General features: G+C 42.9%; 2 pseudogenes; both read right to left on the bottom strand.

Annotated features, from left to right (window-relative positions):
- Nucleotides 1–3,750: 3,750 nt before the first annotated feature.
- On the bottom strand, nucleotides 3,751–6,446 carry LOC146371321 (uncharacterized; annotated as a pseudogene).
- A 10,559-nt stretch (nucleotides 6,447–17,005) lies between these two features.
- LOC146371320 (uncharacterized) lies at nucleotides 17,006–19,701 on the bottom strand (annotated as a pseudogene).
- Nucleotides 19,702–21,228: the final 1,527 nt, after the last annotated feature.

Raw genomic sequence — 21,228 nt, 5'->3', positions numbered from 1 at the left:
CCTCCGGGTACTCCGGCTTCCTCCCAAAGACATGCAGCTTGTGGGGATAGGTTAATTGGAAAATCCAAATTGCCATTAGGTGTGAATGTGCGAGTGAATGTGAGCGCGAATGGTTGTCTGTCCCTGTGTGTTGGCCCTGCGACAGACTGGCGACCTGTCCAGGGTGTACCCCGCCTCTCGCCCTATGACAGCTGGGATGGGCTCCAGCGCCCCCCGCGACCCTGAAAAGGAGAAGCGGAAGTGGATGCATGGATGGATGGATTACACAGCAGTGGGGAGTAGACTTTATCACAGTAGATGTCTCTCTGAAAGCGCTGTAACTAAGTTTAAGAATATAATCCACCCACTGTTATCATCTTCAATGCCCTGTGCCAACACAGAGCAGAGCAGCTATCTGAACGCTATGCCAACAGAGGCCACTGTCAGAGGCCATAAGAAGATCATTTGCAACCTTCACTAAAGCTGTTTCTGTGCTGTGATGAGCTCTGAAACCTGACTGAAACGTAAGTAATGGTTTAACTACAGCCAGCTTGAAGGCCTGTGGTACATAGCTGATTATTAGAGATAGGTTGATCATATTTAAGATTGAAGCATTAATTAATGGCAGGACTTCTTTGAGCAGTTTTGTAGGAATGGGGTCTAAAAGACACGTTGATGGTTTGGAGGAAGTAATTATTGAAGTTAACTAAGAAAGATCAATTGGAGAAAAAGAGTCTAACTTAACATCAATGGTACTAAGAGTAGCTGTAGATAATATTACATCTGTGGGATGATTACTGGTAATTTTTTCTCTAATGATAAGAATTTTATTTGTGAAGAAGTTCATGAAGTCATTACTAGTTAACGTTAAAGGGATGGTTGGCTCAACAGAGCTCTGACTGTTTGTCAGCCTGGCTACAGAGCTGAAGAGAAACCTGGGGTTGTTCTTATTTTCTTCAATCAGTGATGAATAGTAAGATGTTCTGGCTTTGCGGAGGGCTTTCTTATAAAGCAGCAAACTATTTCTCCAGGCTAAATGATGATCCTCTAAATTTGTGACACGCCATTTCCTCTCCAGCTTACGAGTTATCTGCTTTAGGCTACGTGTTTGAGAATTATACCACGGAGGCAGGTACTTCTGATTAGAGACCTTAGTTTTCACAGGAGCTACAGTATCCAGAGTCGTACGTAGTGAGGAGGTAAAATTATTAACAAGACAATTGACCTCTGTTGGAGTAGTGTTCAGATAGCTGCTCTGCTCTGTGTTGGTACAGGGCATTGAAGATGATAACAGTGGGTGGATTATATTGTTAAACTTAGTTACAAGGCAAGGCAAGTTTATTTGTATAGCACAATTCAACAACAAGGTGATTCAAAGTGCTTTACAGAGACATTAGAAACAAAAACAAATAAAAAGCATGATTTAAAATTGATTAAAACAAGCAGACAAACAAACTAATTAACAAACAAACAAACAAAACAGTATATAAAATCAAAACAGATAAAATCAGAACAATAGATAAAATCAGTAGTTAAAATGTACGTTTTGAAATTTAAGCTTAAAAGTGTGGATTTGGTGCATTATTCAAATGCAGCTGAGAACAGGTGAGTCTTCAACCTGGATTTAAATAAACTGAGTGTTTCAGCTGATCTGAGGCTTTCTGGGAGTTTGTTCCAGATATATGGAGCATAAAAGCTGAATGCAGCTTCTCCGTGTCTGGTTCTGACTCTGGGAACTGATAAAAGACCGGATCCAGATGACCTGAGGGACCTGGAAGGTTCATACTGGGTCAGGAGGTCACTCATATATTTTGGTCCTAAACCATTCAGAGCTTTATAGACCAGCATCAGAACTTTAAAGTCTATCCTCTGACAGACAGGCAGCCAGTGTAAAGACCTCAGAGCTGGACTGATGTGGTCCACTTTTTTGGTCTTAGTGAGGACTCGAGCAGCAGGGTTCTGAATGAGCTGTAGTTGTCTGACTGATTTTTTAGGTAGACCTGTAAAGATGCTTTACAGTAATCAAGCCTGCTAAAGATGAATGCATGGACTAGTTTTTCCAGGTCCTGTTGAGACATCAGATCTTTTATCCTTGAAATATTCTTGAGGTGATAGTAAGCTGATTTTGTTATTGTCTTAATGTGTTTTTCTAAGTTTAGGTCTGCATCCATCACTACACCCAAATTTCTCTCCTGGTTTGTGGTTTTTAGGTGTATAGATTGAAGTTCTCTGGTGACCTGTAATCGTTTTTCTTTGGCGCCAAAGACTATTACTTCAGTTTTGTTTTTGTTTAGCTGGAGAAAATTGTGGCACAACCAGTCATTAATTTCCTCAATGCATTTACCAAGAGCCTGTACAGGGCCTCGGTCTCCTGGTGACATTGTGATATATATTTGTGTGTCATCTGCATAGCTGTGATAGTTTATTTTGTTGTTCTTTATAATCTGTGCCAGTGGGAGCATGTAAATGTTAAACAGAAGGGGTCCCAAGATGGAACCTTGGGGAACTCCACATGTGATACTTGTCTGCTCAGATGTGAAGTTACCTATTGATACAAAGTATTTCCTGTTTTCTAAGTATGTTTTGAACCAGTTTAGTACAGTTCCTGAAAGACCTGCCCAGTTCTCCAGTCGTTTGAGTAATATGTTGTGGTCAACTGTATCAAATGCTGCACTGAGATCCAGTAAAACTAAGACTGACATTTTTCCACTGTCTGTGTTCAGACATGTGTCATTAAACACTTTGGTCAGAGCAGTTTCAGTGCTGTGGTTCTGTCTAAAACCTGACTGGAAGGCATCATAGCAGTTATTCTGTTTTAAGAAGTAATTGAGCTGTTGAGAAACTGCTTTTTCAATGATCTTACTTAAAAATGGGAGATTTGAGATCGGCCTGCAGTTGTTCATTTGTATCTTGTCAAGATTGTCCTTTTTCAGTATAGGTTTTATTACAGCAGTTTTTAGTGGTTCTGGAAACACACCTGACATTAAAGAAAAGTTGACGATCTGTAACAGGTCTGACTCTAAAGTCTTTGAGACCTTTTTGAAGAAACTTGTTGGCAGGACATCTAAACAGCAAGAGGAGGAGTTCAGTTGACCTAAGATGTCCTCCAGGTCTTTGCTGTTAATAGGGTGAAACTGTTTTATGGTGTTTAAACAGTTTTTCGGTGGACACAGTACATAGTCTGGATCTGCTGTTGATGTACCAATTGCTTGTCTAATCTTTTGGATTTTTTCTGTGAAGAATTTGGCGAAGTCATTGCAGGCCATGGTTGAATGAAGTTCAGCTGCCACTGACACAGGAGGGTTTGTTAGCCTGTCAACTGTAGAAAATAAGACCCGAGCATTATGACTGTTTTTAGTGATGATGTCAGAGAAGTAGGACCTCCTTGCACTCCTCAGTTGTAAATTATAATTGTGAAGTTTCTCTTTATAGATGTCATAGTGAACCTGGAGGTTTGTTTTTCTCCATCTGCGCTCAGCTTTCCTACACTCTCTTTTTTCATTTTTCACCAGTGTGGAGTTTCTCCATGGAGACTTTTTCCTTCCAGAGATAACCTTCACCTTAATGGGAGCAATTGTATCCATTACATTTAACATTTTTGCATTGAAGCTATTGACGAGCTCATTGACTGAACCTCTGGACAGGTCAGGTGTTAATGGGAAGACCTGGTTAAAGATCTCACTACTGTCTTCAGTTATACACCGTTTTGTGATCACTGCTGTTGATATATTTGTGTGGGCTGAGATTTTACTTTCAAAGAAAACCCAGTAATGATCAGACAGGCCCACATCAGACACAGTAACCTTTGAAATGCTCAGGCCCTTGGAGATCAGTAGGTCAAGAGTGTGTCCTCTATTATGTGTGGCCTCTGTTACATGCTGAGTCAGCCCAAAGTTGCCCAGAGTGTTACTCAGGTCTTTAGTCCCTTTGTCCTGAGGGTTGTCCACATGGATGTTAAAATCCCCAACAATAATTACACAGTCGAAATCAACACAGATCACAGACAGCAGTTCACTGAGGTCATTAAAAAAGTCTGTGCAGTATTTGGGAGGCCTGTAAACATTAAGAAACACAACTTTGGATGGGGCCTTCAGCTGTAAAGCCACATATTCAAAAGACTGAAAACTTCCAGGAGATAGCTGCTTACATTGAAATGATTCATTAAATAAGACAGCAAACCCTCCTCCTCTCCTGCTCACCCTGGCCTCACTGATAAAACTGTAGGAGGGGTCGTCTCGATGAGAACAGCTCCACTGTTACTTTGGTCCAACCAAGTTTCAGTTAGAAACATAAAATCAAGGCTGTGCTCAGTGATTAAATCATTAATTAAAAATGTTTTCCCAGCTAAAGATCTAACGTTTAATAAAGCCAACTTAAGTGTTTTAGAGGCATTACTTGTCCCCTCGTGTTTGGGAGCAGTCTGTGGCACACAAGGTATGTTTACTATGTTTAAAGATCTTTTAGAGTGCAGCTCTCTGTGTTTTGACCAGGCCACATGTCTCCTTCTGTCACCTGAAAGTACAGAGATTTTAAAACCTTCTAGTAAACAGGGTCCCAGCTTCTTCTGGGAAAAGTCACCACTGCCATAATCCTCGCAGCCCGGACCCTCCACACATCACACATCAGACTGCGGAGACAGAGCATGGAGGTGGTAAGGAGGAACTAAGGGGGGGCGGGGCTGGGCAATGTAACTTCGATTGCTCTGTTGAGGGTGGGGCTCGGTGGCGAACCTTTGGCTGCTCTGGTGGGGCGTTTATGGGGGACAAAAAGGGATTGGGCCGGGGGGTAGATCTGAGCCCAGCATTGACCCGCTCCATCATCTCCTCAGTGAATTTCAGGTGTGGGGAGGAGGGAGAAAGGGAGGGGGAGGAGGGTGATGGCCTGTCAGGGGTTTGGGGGACTGGGGAAGATCGTGGTCCCTGGTCCTGGTCCTGGTCGTTGGTGTTGTTGAGAGAGTTGGAGGCAAATAGGGACCCCTCTTCTTGCCTCAGATGTCTCTCCTTTCTGAGGCTTTTCCCGGGTGGGGGCAGATGAGGCTCCTCCTCAAGGTTTCTGCTGGGCTTTGTCTGTTCTTGGAGTACTGTTTGTTCCTCTTTATGAGATAACTCCTCGTTTATCTCAGCCTTGGCACCAAGCACAGATGGATGACGTATGGAATAAAACAAGTTGGAGGTGAACGGTTTCACCCCTGACTTGTTAAAATTAAATCCATTTGCTTTAAACAGATGCCTGCGTTCCCAAAAAATATTAAAGTTGTTGATAAAATGCACTGAGTGGTCAGTACATGCTGATATAAGCCATTTATTCAGTGTAAACAACCTGCTGAATCTCTCGTCTCCTCCTCTGACCGGCGGTACAGGTCCACTGATGAATACAGCTGCATTCAGAGAGTTTACAGTATTTAATAATCCAGTAAAGTCCCGTTTCAGAACCTCCGACTGTTGTTTGGACACATCGTTTGACCCTGTATGCAGAACAATGTTTGTCACAGTTGGATATTCATCTGCAATTTGAAGAATTTTCTCCTTCAGGTTGTTGACCATATCGTTAGGAAAGCAGAGGACTTTAGTGTTCTTACCGCACATCCTTTGTACATCCTTTACGGCAGAGTCACCCACAATCAGAGTTTCAGGCCTAGCCTTTAGCTTTCCCTGTGGCCTTTTACTTTTCAAAAGATTTTCGGACCTTACTTCGCTACTTTTAGATGGATGGTTGTCCGGTATAGATCCAGGGTCCTTTGATAGTGGAGCAAATCTGTTGTGCAGTTTCACAATCAGTTGTTTTGAAGGTTTGTTGTTAACCTTCCTATTCACGGTTGTCCAGTCCTGTTTCCTCTCGTATACAGGGGTAGGAGAGCTTCTCTGTCTCGTAGGAAGTGAAGGCCAGTCGGTTTCAGAGATTTCAGCTCGCTGTGCCCTGCCTGTGATACGTCCTCCCTCTTCTAGGAGACATGATTTATGTCTTGGTTTTGCACCAAGACAGTCCAAGGGGGGATTATCGCTTGAGGATTCATAATAGTGCACAAAGTCTACTTTCTTGGTCATGTTATCTGTGCTCCTTAGCTGTGTACTAGCTTGCTCATCGCCATTGTTTTGAATCAAAGGCAAGGTTGTTTCATTTCCACACAGTCCATTTACCTCCACGTTTACTTCTAAGCGATGAATTTTTGTCTCCAGTACTGCAATCTTCTGCAGGAGGCTGTGGTAGTCATCTGTGGAGAGGGAAGGCATCTTGTTGCTAGTTAGCCTAGCGGTTAGCACCTTTCCAGGCTATTGAGGCTGCTCGGTGCCCAGACGCTGTAATCAGGCTTCAGCTGTGTCTAGGCCACAGACACACGGAGCGCTGAGGATAAGGTAACTATAAAAATGTTGCTGTTTCTGTTAAGAACACTTTAGTCGTAATGATCTATAAGTGTCCAGAAGCTATCGCAGGTAAGCTCATATGGAAAAAAGGGAAAAAAATCAGCATAAAAATCAATAAAAATCAATAAAAGAAGCGAGCAAAGAGATGAAGCGTCCACACTCACAAAGGGGGAGGAGCGTTTTCAGAAAGACATCTACTGTGATAAAGTCTACTCTCCACTGCTGTGTAATTAATTATTGTAAATGTTATCATGAAATGTTCAGACAGGAGAGGGTTTTCAGGAAACACTGTTAATTGTTCAGTTTCTATGTCATATGTTAAAACAAGATCTAGAGTGTGATTAAAGTGGTGGGTGGGTTCTTTTACATTTTGAGAGAAGCCAATTGACTCTAATAACAGCTTAAATGCGATGTTGAGGCTGTCATTTTTAGCATCTACATGGATGTTAAAATCACCCACAATAATTCTTTTATCTGAGCTCAGAACTAAATCAGATAAAAAGTCTGAGAAATCAGAAAAGAAATCAGTGTAAGACGTACACATGGGTGTGCCTTGGGTTCCCCAGTTTCACCCATTGTGGCTAATTTTTACATGGAAGAAGTGGATTCACGGATCACATTAACTCGGTGGATCAACACATCAAATTCACCAGGGTGGATATGAAAAGTGGCAGGTTAGCCTTCTTAGACTGGGAGATTTTCATCAGTAATGGGGGACATCTAAAAGCTGATGTAAAAGCCGTAAACCTATGCATACAGATCAGTATTTAAGGTTTGACTCTCATCATCCACTGGAGCACAAACTGGGTGTCATCAGGACGCTACAACACAGAGCGAACATGTCACGGTTCTGGGTCAGTTTCGAACCAGTATTTTGAGTTTTGATTGTTAGTTTATTTTTTGAATGATTGTTGTGGTTTTGGGTGCGATGATGATTATTATTATTAGAGTTCCATGTTTCTGTTTATTTGGGTTTAAGATTTGTGTTCTCATGTTTTGTGTGGGTTTAGTTTCATGTGTCATTTTCTGTCTGTCTCTCTATGTCGAGTCTGCGTCTTAGTGTGATGGTTTCTTGTTCCTGTTTTATTGTGAAGGTCTGCGTCTCATGTGAGTGTGTTCAGTTTTACCTCTGTCTCGTCTTGTTGATTATTCCCAGCTGTGTCCACCACCTGTGTGTAATTCCCCTGTGTTTCTGTGTGTATTTAAGTCGTGTCCTCTGTCGTCTGTGTATCCACCATGTCTCACCCGTGTGTTCTCCCTGCTGTCCATCGTCAATCTCCTCTGCTCGTTCTCATTCTTGTCCAGGTTTGTGCTCTGTAGTTTAGTTGTTTCCAGTCTAGTTTAGTTCGTGCTCCATTTGCTGTTTGTCCATATTTATTTTGTGTTCAATAAATCACCCTTACACCTTCACGACTGCCTGCGTTTGGATCCTCCTTTTCCTTTTCCACACGGCTCTTTTCACTCGCCGTGACAGAACACCATCCCCACAGACACAGCAGCCAGAGAAGCAGAAGAACATCACATCAAGAAGGCCCTGAGTAAATGTGGTTATCCTAGCTGGACTTTGTCAAAGCTGGAAAGGGACCAAAAGAAAGCTTCAGCCGATCCAGGAGAGAAGGACAACAGCTGCCTAAGCGAAAACCTGTAGTGATCCTGTACATGTCTGGAGTATCGGAACAGCTGAGACACATTTTTTTTTTAACACTGCGTCTCTGTGGCTTTTAAACCCCAAAACACGCTGGACCGTGTGCCTCAACACAAACAGAGTAATATAGTGTACACTGATATGTGCCAGAAGGATTGCAAGGATTTATACTTCGGGGAAACCAAACAACCTCTGGCTAAGAGGATGGCACAACACAGAAGAGCCACCTCATCAGGCCAGGACTCTGCAGTCTATTTTACACCTACAGGCCAGTGGACACTGTTTCAATGATGATGATGTACACATCCTGGACAGGGAGGAACGCCGGTTTGAGCACGGAGTCAAGGAGGCCATTTACGTGAAAAGGGAAAGACCATCTCTGAATTGAGGAGGGGGCCAAAAGGTACATCTTTCGCCATCTTACAATGCTGCGATTGCAGCCATTTCCCAACTCTCTGTGAATGGTGCTCATGGCCATTGATCAGTGGTCACCCATTGTTCCTCCAGTGGTGCTAGTTTCAGTCATTATGCAAATATACTGTTTATAAGACTGGGGAAACCTGCAGTCAGCTGAGACTGCATAAGCCACTTGGATGAGGGACAAAAATTTTCTCCCACTGAAAACACTAAGTCCAGATGAACAGAATCAACTTTTTGGGATTTCCTAACCTGGATGATTGAGCATGCATCAAGACATTAATAAAGCTATTAGCTACATGACAAGATATATTAAGGGTAATTTCTATAAGGTTATGGATTTTTTTCACTTTAAGGCTTTCCAGCTACCGTCATCTTCTGTTTTGGCATCAGATTTAATCTGCAATAAAGAGGACTGTGTGTGCTGGTACACATTCATGGGCTTTAGTGCAAGTGCAACAGCAGCTCCTGACAAGGACACTCATCCACCTAGCCTACCAGTAGGCATATTTCATACAGCGGGTTTTTTGGTTTATTTTTTAAACAACTTTCTGATAGATAGGTACTCAAAAACACCCTTTTTTGCCACTAAGACTTGTCTCCCCTGCTCCATTCATTTGGAGGTTGTTGTTTATTTCAGATTTTCACAGTAGCTAACACACAGAGACAGCAATTCACAGCTATGACCTTAAACTCTAGGAGGAAGTAACCTCTGCAAACACAGGGAGAACCCGTTTCAAAAGGAGGAAGCAGAGATAGTATTTTTTAAAGCACAGCACATCCCTGGCCCCAGACTTCTCTTTTACTTTGTTAAGACAAGACGTTCTCTGGAGGCTAAAAACATGCCAAAGAAGAATGAGGATATAACTGAAGGCATTTTTGAGGCTGTTAGATGCCACACAGTCTTTTTAAAACAGGCATGGTTAAACCTGTGTGAGGCATGCAAATGTAGCTATTTGATCAGTTAATCAATAGACACAGTGCTCCCACAGCATGAGTCAGAAAGACAAATTCAGTTCAATTCAATTTTATTGATATAGAACCAAATCACAACAACAGTCGCCTCAAGGCGCTTTATATTGTACAGTAGATCGTGCAATAATAGATACAGACAAAACCCCAAAAATCATATGATCTCCTATGAGCAAGCACTTTGGTGACAGTGGGAAGGAAAAACTCCCTTTTAACAGGAAGAAACCTCCAGCAGAACCAGGCTCAGGGAGGGGCGGGGCCATCTGCTGTGACTGGTTGGGAGGAGAGAAGGAAAAAAGGATAAAGACATGCTGTGGATGAGAGAAAGTGATTAATAACAGGTATGATTCAATGAAGAGAGGTCTATTAACACAAAGTTAGTGAGGTGGCGCTGTCACTTGGTGTTCGCTCACTCTGTGGTAGAGTATCACTTCTTGTTCGTGCTCAAAAATAGTGGTGTTTCTGAGTAGCTTATCTGCTTAGCAATTTAATTAAAAGCTTTTAAATACATTCTTCTTTCATAGTATAATCTTCACGTGCTTCATCCGAAGCACACTTTCTTTGTACTCACTACCTAATTTATAGCCAAAGTATTCACTCACTGTGTCTGTACTGTTTCGCTAGCTTAGCTCGTAGCCGACTCGCTAGCACGATGGCCTCTTCACCTATCCCTCCTGCACTTTCCTGGTCATTGTGTCAGATTAGGGCTGGGCAATATATCGAGTTTTTTAAAAATATCGATATATCTTTATACGAGATTTAAGGTGTGACAATATCGTTTATATCGATATAGTATATGTTACGTTATAATTAGAATTGTACTTTCGTCCACTTTTGTGTTGTGAGGGTGGTTTATTAGACACACAATAAAAATGGACAAATGGCGAACGGAACAAAGACTAAACTATACTGGGAACAAACTGACTATGGAACATGAACCTGAACATGAATGCGAGCGAGCAGAAACAGATGCCGGTAGACAGCAGGGAAACACACAGATGAAGCAGGGTGGATACACAGACGGACCAGCAACTACAAAGACAGAAGACGCGACTTAAATACACACAGGCAAACACAGGGAGATTACACATAGGTGGAGAACACAGCTGGGAGTAATCAACAAGACAAGACAGAGGTAAAACTGAACACACTCACATGAGACGCAGACCTCATGTGAGTGTGAGGTCTGCGTCTCAATTTATTTGTGTCTGCGACACAAATAAACAGAAACATAGAACTCTAATAATAATAATCATCATCATAATAATAATACTCATAGCACCCAAAACCACAACAATCATTCAAAAATAAACTAACAATCAAAACTCAAAATACTGGTTCAAAACTGACCCAGAACCCCAGAACCGTGACAGTACCCCCCCAAGGGCTGGCTCCTGACAGCCCTAAACAAGAAAAAACAGCGCAACAAAACAGCACACCAGACCAGGGCAGGCGGAGGGGGTCAAGGAAGGAGGGTCCGAAACAAAAAACAAGGAGCACAAGAGTCCAAATCAGTCCAAAAACACAAGACGTGGCATGAGGCTGGAGGGGTGACTCGGGCCCTCCAGCAGACATGACTTGAGGCTGGACGGGCGACTCGGGCCCTCCAGCGAACTTGGCTTGAGGCTGGACGGGCTCCTCGGGCCCTCCAGCAGACGTGACATGAGGCTGGACGGGCTCCTCGGAACCTCCAGCTAACAAGACTTGAGGCTGGCTGGGTTCTCCCGAACCCCCAGCTGACGAGACCTGAGGCTGGACGGGCTCCTCAGGCCCTCCAGTGGAGACAGACACTGAAGCAGCAGGTAAGGAGACCTCTGGCAGTGTGGACACTGGCTGGGGCTGAGCAGCACAGTGGCTTGAGTCAGGCAGCAACAGTGGGTTGCAGTCCTTGGAGGGCTGTAAGAGTTCCCCAATACACTCAGCAGAGGACGGAGGCGGACGAGTGAACTCACTTGAACTCTCAGGGGGTGCTGAGAGCCGAGACTGTTCTGGTGAGTTCTCTGGGTGAGCTGCTGGCGCTGGCGTCTTGACCTCTAGGGGTCCAGAGTTGGCTGGTGACTGACACCCAGCCTCTGGGGAGGCCCTAGAGGGAGCAACTGTCTCTGAGATGGCCAGCTTAAGAGAACCAGCAGATATTGTGGTGAAGTGTGTTCCCTGCTTTGAATGAGAAGGTGAGGATGGTGGCTGGGTAAATGAGTGGGCAGACAGCTGAACTGGTGGCAACAGAGCTATAGGCAGCGAAGCGGCTACAGACTGACCTACCGGTAGCGGAGACGGTTGTAGTGGAGGCATAATAGATGGTGGAGTGGCTGACTGAACATGAGACGCAGACCTTCACAATAAAACAGGAAACAAGAACACTACACAAAGACGCAGACTCGACACTGAGAGACAGACAGAAAATGACACATGGAACTAAACCCACACAAAACATGAGAACACAAATCCTAAACACAAATAAACAGAAATATAGAACTCTAATAATAATAATCATTATCATAATAATAATACTCACAGCACCCAAAACCACAACAATCATTCAAAAATAAACTAACAATCAAAACTCAAAATACTGGTTCGAAACTGACCCAGAACCGTGACAGCGGCATCTTGGTGAAGTGTTTGTTGATGTGTGAGAGCCTCATGTAGCTCACATAAGGCAGTGTCCGAGTCCGCGTGAGGCGGAATGTAAACAGTGCAGGCAATTAATAAATGCTCAATTTATTTTTGAGTAATTTTTTCATGTACATCTGTGCTGTATGTTAATAAAAGTGCCTGTGTGACATCTGGGAAACAGCTTTAACTAAGAACTCTCTTTTTGTTCTTACTTTATGGCTTAAAAAATATCGAGATATATATCTTATATCGCCATCCAGCTAAAAAATATCGAGATATGAATTTTGGGTCATATCGCTCAGCCCTATGTCAGATGTTTAGTTACTCCTCGGCCTCCTTTAGCAGTAATGATACTTGTAACAAATGTAGCATATTTGCAGCTCTGGAGGCCAGAATTACTGAATTGGAGACTTGGCTTCGCACCCTTCATTCACCCGTAGCTAGCCAGGCCCCTGTAGCTGGTGCAGCCGAAGATAGCATAGGCCCCGTTAGCTTTTCCCCGGCAGACCCCAAGCAGCTGGGGAAAGAGGGCGGCTGGGTGACGGTGAGGAGGAAGCATAGTCTTAAACAGAAGCCCCAGGTACACCACCAACCCGTTCATGTGTCTAACCGTTTTTCCCCACTCGGCGACACACCCGCCGGGGTCAGACTCTGGTAATTGGTGATTCTGTTCTCAGACATGTGAAGCTAGAGACACTGGCAACCATAGTCAATTGTCTTCCAGGGGCCAGAGCAGGCGACATTGAAGGAAATTTAAAACTGCTGACTACGGGTAAACGTAAATACAGTAAATCATAATTCACATCGGCAGTAATGACACCCGGTTACAACAGACTTTAACTCATTTGAAAGCCTGATGCTTAGCCTTGTTCACCCCAGCTGTGAAACTCAGAAACCAGTCTTACTTGTTATCATCTATCGTCCACCTGAGCCTTACACAGAGTTTCTGTCTGATTTCTCAGACTTTTTATCTGATTTAGTGCTCAGCTCAAATAAAATAATTATTGTGGGTGATTTGAACATATATGTAGATGCTAAAAATGACAGCCTCAACGTGGCATTTAATCTGTTATTAGACTCAATTGGCTTCTCTCAAAATGTTAAAGAACCCACCCACCACTTTAATCACACTCTAGATCTTGTTTTAACATATGACATAGAAACTGAACAATTAACAGTGTTTCCTGAAAACCCTCTCCTGTCTGATCATTTCCCGATAGCATTTACATTTACAATAATTGATTACACGTGTTTGTGTGGGTTCCCTCCGGGTACTCCGGCTTCCTCCCAAAGACATGCAGCTTGTGGGGATAGGTTAATTGGAAAATCCAAATTGCCATTAGGTGTGAATGTGCGAGTGAATGTGAGCGCGAATGGTTGTCTGTCCCTGTGTGTTGGCCCTGCGACAGACTGGCGACCTGTCCAGGGTGTACCCCGCCTCTCGCCCTATGACAGCTGGGATGGGCTCCAGCGCCCCCCGCGACCCTGAAAAGGAGAAGCGGAAGTGGATGCATGGATGGATGGATTACACAGCAGTGGGGAGTAGACTTTATCACAGTAGATGTCTCTCTGAAAGCGCTGTAACTAAGTTTAAGAATATAATCCACCCACTGTTATCATCTTCAATGCCCTGTGCCAACACAGAGCAGAGCAGCTATCTGAACGCTATGCCAACAGAGGCCACTGTCAGAGGCCATAAGAAGATCATTTGCAACCTTCACTAAAGCTGTTTCTGTGCTGTGATGAGCTCTGAAACCTGACTGAAACGTAAGTAATGGTTTAACTACAGCCAGCTTGAAGGCCTGTAGGACATAGCTGATTATTAGAGATAGGTTGATCATATTTAAGATTGAAGCATTAATTAATGGCAGGACTTCTTTGAGCAGTTTTGTAGGAATGGGGTCTAAAAGACACGTTGATGGTTTGGAGGAAGTAATTATTGAAGTTAACTAAGAAAGATCAATTGGAGAAAAAGAGTCTAACTTAACATCAATGGTACTAAGAGTAGCTGTAGATAATATTACATCTGTGGGATGATTACTGGTAATTTTTTCTCTAATGATAAGAATTTTATTTGTGAAGAAGTTCATGAAGTCATTACTAGTTAACGTTAAAGGGATGGTTGGCTCAACAGAGCTCTGACTGTTTGTCAGCCTGGCTACAGAGCTGAAGAGAAACCTGGGGTTGTTCTTATTTTCTTCAATCAGTGATGAATAGTAAGATGTTCTGGCTTTGCGGAGGGCTTTCTTATAAAGCAGCAAACTATTTCTCCAGGCTAAATGATGATCCTCTAAATTTGTGACACGCCATTTCCTCTCCAGCTTACGAGTTATCTGCTTTAGGCTACGTGTTTGAGAATTATACCACGGAGGCAGGTACTTCTGATTAGAGACCTTAGTTTTCACAGGAGCTACAGTATCCAGAGTCGTACGTAGTGAGGAGGTAAAATTATTAACAAGACAATTGACCTCTGTTGGAGTAGTGTTCAGATAGCTGCTCTGCTCTGTGTTGGTACAGGGCATTGAAGATGATAACAGTGGGTGGATTATATTGTTAAACTTAGTTACAAGGCAAGGCAAGTTTATTTGTATAGCACAATTCAACAACAAGGTGATTCAAAGTGCTTTACAGAGACATTAGAAACAAAAACAAATAAAAAGCATGATTTAAAATTGATTAAAACAAGCAGACAAACAAACTAATTAACAAACAAACAAACAAAACAGTATATAAAATCAAAACAGATAAAATCAGAACAATAGATAAAATCAGTAGTTAAAATGTACGTTTTGAAATTTAAGCTTAAAAGTGTGGATTTGGTGCATTATTCAAATGCAGCTGAGAACAGGTGAGTCTTCAACCTGGATTTAAATAAACTGAGTGTTTCAGCTGATCTGAGGCTTTCTGGGAGTTTGTTCCAGATATATGGAGCATAAAAGCTGAATGCAGCTTCTCCGTGTCTGGTTCTGACTCTGGGAACTGATAAAAGACCGGATCCAGATGACCTGAGGGACCTGGAAGGTTCATACTGGGTCAGGAGGTCACTCATATATTTTGGTCCTAAACCATTCAGAGCTTTATAGACCAGCATCAGAACTTTAAAGTCTATCCTCTGACAGACAGGCAGCCAGTGTAAAGACCTCAGAGCTGGACTGATGTGGTCCACTTTTTTGGTCTTAGTGAGGACTCGAGCAGCAGGGTTCTGAATGAGCTGTAGTTGTCTGACTGATTTTTTAGGTAGACCTGTAAAGATGCTTTACAGTAATCAAGCCTGCTAAAGATGAATGCATGGACTAGTTTTTCCAGGTCCTGTTGAGACATCAGATCTTTTATCCTTGAAATATTCTTGAGGTGATAGTAAGCTGATTTTGTTATTGTCTTAATGTGTTTTTCTAAGTTTAGGTCTGCATCCATCACTACACCCAAATTTCTCTCCTGGTTTGTGGTTTTTAGGTGTATAGATTGAAGTTCTCTGGTGACCTGTAATCGTTTTTCTTTGGCGCCAAAGACTATTACTTCAGTTTTGTTTTTGTTTAGCTGGAGAAAATTGTGGCACAACCAGTCATTAATTTCCTCAATGCATTTACCAAGAGCCTGTACAGGGCCTCGGTCTCCTGGTGACATTGTGATATATATTTGTGTGTCATCTGCATAGCTGTGATAGTTTATTTTGTTGTTCTTTATAATCTGTGCCAGTGGGAGCATGTAAATGTTAAACAGAAGGGGTCCCAAGATGGAACCTTGGGGAACTCCACATGTGATACTTGTCTGCTCAGATGTGAAGTTACCTATTGATACAAAGTATTTCCTGTTTTCTAAGTATGTTTTGAACCAGTTTAGTACAGTTCCTGAAAGACCTGCCCAGTTCTCCAGTCGTTTGAGTAATATGTTGTGGTCAACTGTATCAAATGCTGCACTGAGATCCAGTAAAACTAAGACTGACATTTTTCCACTGTCTGTGTTCAGACATGTGTCATTAAACACTTTGGTCAGAGCAGTTTCAGTGCTGTGGTTCTGTCTAAAACCTGACTGGAAGGCATCATAGCAGTTATTCTGTTTTAAGAAGTAATTGAGCTGTTGAGAAACTGCTTTTTCAATGATCTTACTTAAAAATGGGAGATTTGAGATCGGCCTGCAGTTGTTCATTTGTATCTTGTCAAGATTGTCCTTTTTCAGTATAGGTTTTATTACAGCAGTTTTTAGTGGTTCTGGAAACACACCTGACATTAAAGAAAAGTTGACGATCTGTAACAGGTCTGACTCTAAAGTCTTTGAGACCTTTTTGAAGAAACTTGTTGGCAGGACATCTAAACAGCAAGAGGAGGAGTTCAGTTGACCTAAGATGTCCTCCAGGTCTTTGCTGTTAATAGGGTGAAACTGTTTTATGGTGTTTAAACAGTTTTTCGGTGGACACAGTACATAGTCTGGATCTGCTGTTGATGTACCAATTGCTTGTCTAATCTTTTGGATTTTTTCTGTGAAGAATTTGGCGAAGTCATTGCAGGCCATGGTTGAATGAAGTTCAGCTGCCACTGACACAGGAGGGTTTGTTAGCCTGTCAACTGTAGAAAATAAGACCCGAGCATTATGACTGTTTTTAGTGATGATGTCAGAGAAGTAGGACCTCCTTGCACTCCTCAGTTGTAAATTATAATTGTGAAGTTTCTCTTTATAGATGTCATAGTGAACCTGGAGGTTTGTTTTTCTCCATCTGCGCTCAGCTTTCCTACACTCTCTTTTTTCATTTTTCACCAGTGTGGAGTTTCTCCATGGAGACTTTTTCCTTCCAGAGATAACCTTCACCTTAATGGGAGCAATTGTATCCATTACATTTAACATTTTTGCATTGAAGCTATTGACGAGCTCATTGACTGAACCTCTGGACAGGTCAGGTGTTAATGGGAAGACCTGGTTAAAGATCTCACTACTGTCTTCAGTTATACACCGTTTTGTGATCACTGCTGTTGATATATTTGTGTGGGCTGAGATTTTACTTTCAAAGAAAACCCAGTAATGATCAGACAGGCCCACATCAGACACAGTAACCTTTGAAATGCTCAGGCCCTTGGAGATCAGTAGGTCAAGAGTGTGTCCTCTATTATGTGTGGCCTCTGTTACATGCTGAGTCAGCCCAAAGTTGCCCAGAGTGTTACTCAGGTCTTTAGTCCCTTTGTCCTGAGGGTTGTCCACATGGATGTTAAAATCCCCAACAATAATTACACAGTCGAAATCAACACAGATCACAGACAGCAGTTCACTGAGGTCATTAAAAAAGTCTGTGCAGTATTTGGGAGGCCTGTAAACATTAAGAAACACAACTTTGGATGGGGCCTTCAGCTGTAAAGCCACATATTCAAAAGACTGAAAACTTCCAGGAGATAGCTGCTTACATTGAAATGATTCATTAAATAAGACAGCAAACCCTCCTCCTCTCCTGCTCACCCTGGCCTCACTGATAAAACTGTAGGAGGGGTCGTCTCGATGAGAACAGCTCCACTGTTACTTTGGTCCAACCAAGTTTCAGTTAGAAACATAAAATCAAGGCTGTGCTCAGTGATTAAATCATTAATTAAAAATGTTTTCCCAGCTAAAGATCTAACGTTTAATAAAGCCAACTTAAGTGTTTTAGAGGCATTACTTGTCCCCTCGTGTTTGGGAGCAGTCTGTGGCACACAAGGTATGTTTACTATGTTTAAAGATCTTTTAGAGTGCAGCTCTCTGTGTTTTGACCAGGCCACATGTCTCCTTCTGTCACCTGAAAGTACAGAGATTTTAAAACCTTCTAGTAAACAGGGTCCCAGCTTCTTCTGGGAAAAGTCACCACTGCCATAATCCTCGCAGCCCGGACCCTCCACACATCACACATCAGACTGCGGAGACAGAGCATGGAGGTGGTAAGGAGGAACTAAGGGGGGGCGGGGCTGGGCAATGTAACTTCGATTGCTCTGTTGAGGGTGGGGCTCGGTGGCGAACCTTTGGCTGCTCTGGTGGGGCGTTTATGGGGGACAAAAAGGGATTGGGCCGGGGGGTAGATCTGAGCCCAGCATTGACCCGCTCCATCATCTCCTCAGTGAATTTCAGGTGTGGGGAGGAGGGAGAAAGGGAGGGGGAGGAGGGTGATGGCCTGTCAGGGGTTTGGGGGACTGGGGAAGATCGTGGTCCCTGGTCCTGGTCCTGGTCGTTGGTGTTGTTGAGAGAGTTGGAGGCAAATAGGGACCCCTCTTCTTGCCTCAGATGTCTCTCCTTTCTGAGGCTTTTCCCGGGTGGGGGCAGATGAGGCTCCTCCTCAAGGTTTCTGCTGGGCTTTGTCTGTTCTTGGAGTACTGTTTGTTCCTCTTTATGAGATAACTCCTCGTTTATCTCAGCCTTGGCACCAAGCACAGATGGATGACGTATGGAATAAAACAAGTTGGAGGTGAACGGTTTCACCCCTGACTTGTTAAAATTAAATCCATTTGCTTTAAACAGATGCCTGCGTTCCCAAAAAATATTAAAGTTGTTGATAAAATGCACTGAGTGGTCAGTACATGCTGATATAAGCCATTTATTCAGTGTAAACAACCTGCTGAATCTCTCGTCTCCTCCTCTGACCGGCGGTACAGGTCCACTGATGAATACAGCTGCATTCAGAGAGTTTACAGTATTTAATAATCCAGTAAAGTCCCGTTTCAGAACCTCCGACTGTTGTTTGGACACATCGTTTGACCCTGTATGCAGAACAATGTTTGTCACAGTTGGATATTCATCTGCAATTTGAAGAATTTTCTCCTTCAGGTTGTTGACCATATCGTTAGGAAAGCAGAGGACTTTAGTGTTCTTACCGCACATCCTTTGTACATCCTTTACGGCAGAGTCACCCACAATCAGAGTTTCAGGCCTAGCCTTTAGCTTTCCCTGTGGCCTTTTACTTTTCAAAAGATTTTCGGACCTTACTTCGCTACTTTTAGATGGATGGTTGTCCGGTATAGATCCAGGGTCCTTTGATAGTGGAGCAAATCTGTTGTGCAGTTTCACAATCAGTTGTTTTGAAGGTTTGTTGTTAACCTTCCTATTCACGGTTGTCCAGTCCTGTTTCCTCTCGTATACAGGGGTAGGAGAGCTTCTCTGTCTCGTAGGAAGTGAAGGCCAGTCGGTTTCAGAGATTTCAGCTCGCTGTGCCCTGCCTGTGATACGTCCTCCCTCTTCTAGGAGACATGATTTATGTCTTGGTTTTGCACCAAGACAGTCCAAGGGGGGATTATCGCTTGAGGATTCATAATAGTGCACAAAGTCTACTTTCTTGGTCATGTTATCTGTGCTCCTTAGCTGTGTACTAGCTTGCTCATCGCCATTGTTTTGAATCAAAGGCAAGGTTGTTTCATTTCCACACAGTCCATTTACCTCCACGTTTACTTCTAAGCGATGAATTTTTGTCTCCAGTACTGCAATCTTCTGCAGGAGGCTGTGGTAGTCATCTGTGGAGAGGGAAGGCATCTTGTTGCTAGTTAGCCTAGCGGTTAGCACCTTTCCAGGCTATTGAGGCTGCTCGGTGCCCAGACGCTGTAATCAGGCTTCAGCTGTGTCTAGGCCACAGACACACGGAGCGCTGAGGATAAGGTAACTATAAAAATGTTGCTGTTTCTGTTAAGAACACTTTAGTCGTAATGATCTATAAGTGTCCAGAAGCTATCGCAGGTAAGCTCATATGGAAAAAAGGGAAAAAAATCAGCATAAAAATCAATAAAAATCAATAAAAGAAGCGAGCAAAGAGATGAAGCGTCCACACTCACAAAGGGGGAGGAGCGTTTTCAGAAAGACATCTACTGTGATAAAGTCTACTCTCCACTGCTGTGTAATTAATTATTGTAAATGTTATCATGAAATGTTCAGACAGGAGAGGGTTTTCAGGAAACACTGTTAATTGTTCAGTTTCTATGTCATATGTTAAAACAAGATCTAGAGTGTGATTAAAGTGGTGGGTGGGTTCTTTTACATTTTGAGAGAAGCCAATTGACTCTAATAACAGCTTAAATGCGATGTTGAGGCTGTCATTTTTAGCATCTACATGGATGTTAAAATCACCCACAATAATTCTTTTATCTGAGCTCAGAACTAAATCAGATAAAAAGTCTGAGAAATCAGAAAAGAAATCAGTGTAAGACGTACACATGGGTGTGCCTTGGGTTCCCCAGTTTCACCCATTGTGGCTAATTTTTACATGGAAGAAGTGGATTCACGGATCACATTAACTCGGTGGATCAACACATCAAATTCACCAGGGTGGATATGAAAAGTGGCAGGTTAGCCTTCTTAGACTGGGAGATTTTCATCAGTAATGGGGGACATCTAAAAGCTGATGTAAAAGCCGTAAACCTATGCATACAGATCAGTATTTAAGGTTTGACTCTCATCATCCACTGGAGCACAAACTGGGTGTCATCAGGACGCTACAACACAGAGCGAACATGTCACGGTTCTGGGTCAGTTTCGAACCAGTATTTTGAGTTTTGATTGTTAGTTTATTTTTTGAATGATTGTTGTGGTTTTGGGTGCGATGATGATTATTATTATTAGAGTTCCATGTTTCTGTTTATTTGGGTTTAAGATTTGTGTTCTCATGTTTTGTGTGGGTTTAGTTTCATGTGTCATTTTCTGTCTGTCTCTCTATGTCGAGTCTGCGTCTTAGTGTGATGGTTTCTTGTTCCTGTTTTATTGTGAAGGTCTGCGTCTCATGTGAGTGTGTTCAGTTTTACCTCTGTCTCGTCTTGTTGATTATTCCCAGCTGTGTCCACCACCTGTGTGTAATTCCCCTGTGTTTCTGTGTGTATTTAAGTCGTGTCCTCTGTCGTCTGTGTATCCACCATGTCTCACCCGTGTGTTCTCCCTGCTGTCCATCGTCAATCTCCTCTGCTCGTTCTCATTCTTGTCCAGGTTTGTGCTCTGTAGTTTAGTTGTTTCCAGTCTAGTTTAGTTCGTGCTCCATTTGCTGTTTGTCCATATTTATTTTGTGTTCAATAAATCACCCTTACACCTTCACGACTGCCTGCGTTTGGATCCTCCTTTTCCTTTTCCACACGGCTCTTTTCACTCGCCGTGACAGAACACCATCCCCACAGACACAGCAGCCAGAGAAGCAGAAGAACATCACATCAAGAAGGCCCTGAGTAAATGTGGTTATCCTAGCTGGACTTTGTCAAAGCTGGAAAGGGACCAAAAGAAAGCTTCAGCCGATCCAGGAGAGAAGGACAACAGCTGCCT

The sequence above is a fragment of the Perissodus microlepis genome, chromosome 16 (genome assembly GCF_051167445.1).
Source record: "Perissodus microlepis isolate ML-2025 ecotype Zambia chromosome 16, ASM5116744v1, whole genome shotgun sequence".
Classification (NCBI taxonomy): Eukaryota; Metazoa; Chordata; class Actinopteri; order Cichliformes; family Cichlidae; genus Perissodus; species Perissodus microlepis.
The sequence above is the reverse complement of the archived record's forward strand: the minus strand, read 5'-3'. Positions and strand labels throughout refer to the sequence as shown.